Source organism: Pundamilia nyererei, unplaced genomic scaffold, assembly GCF_000239375.1.
Source record: "Pundamilia nyererei isolate P.nyererei 1_Seehausen unplaced genomic scaffold, PunNye1.0 scaffold00028, whole genome shotgun sequence".
Taxonomy (NCBI): domain Eukaryota; kingdom Metazoa; phylum Chordata; class Actinopteri; order Cichliformes; family Cichlidae; genus Pundamilia; species Pundamilia nyererei.
In genome coordinates, this window is record NW_005187429.1 from 3675500 (window position 1) to 3679117 (window position 3618).

Sequence of the window (3618 nt, forward strand, 5' to 3'; positions counted from 1 at the left end):
AACCTGGGTGGTTGAGAGAGACAGGCTGGAGCCTTGTGTTGAGTGTGTATTGGATGCTGTTGTTGGGGGTGGGGGGGAGTGAGCAGGGTGAATAGAGGAGGTGTGAAGTGTCTGAGGTGGAACAGCAGCAGTGGGGGTGCTGTTTGCAATGGTTGCAGTTTTAGACGTTTCTTAAGCGCCTAGTGTATTAGATTGGTAGTATACAAACTTCCGACTGCTGCAACGTTGAGTTTGCCCTTACTATTATTAGTTATTTTTTATATTCATTCACATTATCAGAATAGAACACGAGATTGTAAGACACACATGGAATATATTTGTGTTTTTGTTCAATTTTGTAAGTATTTGTACTGAAAAATATCCTTTTCATATCATTAAGGATGCCAGCTGTGCATATGAAGTGCAGAGAACAACAGAAGTACATATGTTTTGAAGGCCAACTGACCTACTGATCGTTTTTGGATTGCGGTGAGTAAAAAAACATTAAGGTTTTCAGCGTGTTTCGTAGTGTGAATCAGTCAAGCTTTGATGATGATGTTATAATAGGTGCTATACCAAATGTTTAGGTTTATTTTGTTCAGTTTATTTAATTTCACTTTTTTTTTGCTTGTTCTGGTGTTTATTTCAAATGTGTAATGCAATTGTATTATGTTCACAGTTGCCAAGGAGTTCAACATCCCAAACATATGGCTTCTCTAAGATACTTGATCCAACTGTGAAGGATATGAAAATCCCAGAGAGGGATGGAGTTAAGGTTCCCCCGTATGACCCAGTACATGCAACTTGGTCTTCACTGCCTGTTTGGTTTTGTAGAGACTTCCTTATGTGATGGATGTTAAACAGTCTTGCATTCTAAGCTCATTGCAGTACTTCAATACATGTGAAAATTTCTCTGTTGATATTATGCATGATGTCTTGGAGGGAGTGGCACAATATGAAATGAAACTGATTACGTTACATGATCAGTATACAACATCAAAGGAAGTGGGCAGGAGAATTAAGAGCTTTAACTATGGCTACATGGAACAAAACAACAAACCACCTACAGTGAAGTTGGGAGAGGACTCAATCGACTTGGGGTTAAACGCCATCCAGTCCTGGTGTTTACTTCGGAATCTACCACTAATCTTTAGAGGCATAGTTTGTCCAAATGGTCAGCACTGGTATTTGCTACTGCTGTTGCTTCAAATAGTGAATATTGTATTTTCACCAGTGTTATCAAAAGGCATCAGTATTTTCTTGAAACACCTGATTGCCGAACACCACAGGTTATTCAAACGTTTGTTTCCATACAAGAAGCTGTGTGTCTCAATGAGCATTCCAATGGTTTTCAAATTCTGTGCACAAGAGACGGACCTCATGTAATTTATGTCAAAGAGCTTTTCTGCTCTAAAGCATTTGATTTACAACAAGCAGTTACAGTTTTTGTATTGTACCATACTGTTTCCTCCGAATAATAAAGGTGGCTGTTAAAATAAAAATATTTTTTTCTGATTTATTTATTGTACCTTTAAAACCTTGCAGTGAATGATTATAATGCAGTTACATAGTGAAATAAAGTGATTTTTTCTTCTATTTATAATACCATTCAGAGTACAATTCTGTTCTACTTAGAATAAAATTAGAGTTTTTATTTTATTTTAAACTAAACCAAGTAAATTATCAAGGGTAAATTTTAAGGAAGAGTAAATTTTACTCCATTTAGACTGGGACCAAATGCTGTCTTTTTTAGAGTAAAGTTTTATTCAATTTGAGTCAGATGTACTCAGTGAAATTTACTGTGCATGGATACTTCTGACACTGTGGATTAGAGCAAATTCAAAATAAATTCAATTTTGTGCACCCAGCTCTTGTCTATTAAAGTCATTAAAGATGTGTGCTGTGGAATCATTACACCCTAAAAACAAATACTTCAAAGAAATCTTTAAAGCCCAGCATTACTATGATATTCATACCCATGATGAGAGGATGTGAACTGCAAAAAGTACTGTAAGGTCTTGCTGTGCTTACAGGTATTTAACTGTAAAGGACAAGCACACCTTAAGAAAAAAAAAATCAAATCAGGGCTTACTGCAGCTGTGTATGCTTCTCTACCCCCGCCCCCCGTTTAGATGATTGGTGCAGGTGTTCTAACCAGATGTTTGCCTGAATAATGTTGTCTTAAATGAGGTGTTACGCGCTGATTACTAAAAGCAGTCGCCTCTTTTAGTTGTAAAACACGCTTTTCACGTAATTCCCACACGTTTCCACACAAATGAAAACATTTAGATGTCTTATGTCCACACCACATTTCTGTTTTTCTTTGAGCCTCGGAGGCTGATCGAGAGGGCTCGGGTCTCTTTGCCAGTTCTTGATGCACTCAGGGATACGCGAGTGGTCGGCATGGCAACAGAGGAGTCAGGTGCACTGGCACGTGTGCGATATTGATATATGTACAGACAATGATGCATATTTAAAAAGCAGATGGTCGAGTCTAATTTGCTGCATGCAGAGAAATCCTAATCACGCAGGAACAGTCTCCAGCCCCACGGTGTAAAATCTGCTCGTTAAACGCAGTCTTACGTAAAGCTGGCGAAAGTGTGTGCGCAGATTGTGCGCAACAATTTGCGCCAAAACTCTCCATATCGACGAGGGGCGTTTAAATGCGCTCGTGGGGAGGGGGGCGTGTGGGGTGTGTGAAGGGTTTCGCGTGGGGGAGGGGAACCTCTGAGCATCACTCTTGTGAGTGTGTGTGGATGGCGTGGGCTTCTCCTCTCCGTCTCCAAACCGCGCAGCAGCAGCACCACCACCACCACCATCATCGTCACCACTCGGCTCACAGCGACAGCCTCGTACGCATCACCATCCTCATCCTCCTCCTTCTCATTCTTCATCACCACCATCTCCAAGCTGAAGAGGGACCCTGGCATCGAAGGATTTAAGGTGAGGTGAAATTAATTAGCTTTTAGTGGCTGATGGCGCTGATTCTTTCCCCTCTCCCTCTTCTTTTCTTTCTTTTTATGTTTGCATTAAAACATGAAGAGAGGGGGGCGATGGGTGTGTTTGCTTCACACGGCAATTAGGATCGATTTTGTGAATCGAGACTTGGCCCTATAATCTAATCCAAGTCGTGACAAGCCGATGGCAGTGTGATTTCTAAGAATGGGGGCATATGTCAGGACGCAAGCGAAGAGACAATCGGCTGGTTTCTGTAACAGATTTATAGTTATAATCCATCCGCATTTGTAGGGCTGTACAAATTGGCCCTTTTGGCGACAAGGCCCTTTTTACGGCTTATTATAAATGAAGACATTTACGACCGCACCGAAGGCTTAAATTTGGCCATGTTTAATCCGAGGCATGTATCCACATTGTGAAATATACAAATCGTGAAAGCAGGACAGCACAGTACAGATCTGACAGGCTGACACTGTTGGGAACAGGCCCGTGAGAGGAGAATATCAGGGCTGCAGGAGCGATTTTGGGGATCTCTTTTGACTGTCGTTGAAGCCATGTTATCAGGTGTCCAGATTATCACCACAAAGGAGGCTGGCTGAAATCTCCCTTTAACAACCCTGCAGGAGATGCTGATGACTATCTGCCCTGCGTGGTCTTGCAATGAAGTGATAAACAGCTGCT

At 41.3% G+C, this 3618-nt stretch overlaps 1 protein-coding gene across 1 annotated transcript in view; it reads left to right on the plus strand.

Annotated features, from left to right (window-relative positions):
• Positions 1 to 2571: 2571 nt before the first annotated feature.
• The window catches only part of LOC102212785 (synaptic vesicle glycoprotein 2A-like), an 18826-nt gene continuing 17779 nt past the window's right edge, over positions 2572 to 3618 (plus strand). The window contains exon 1 of the mRNA XM_005728506.1: positions 2572 to 2922. The gene's annotated coding sequence lies outside the window, so the exon portion shown is untranslated. The remainder of the gene's footprint in view (positions 2923 to 3618) is intronic.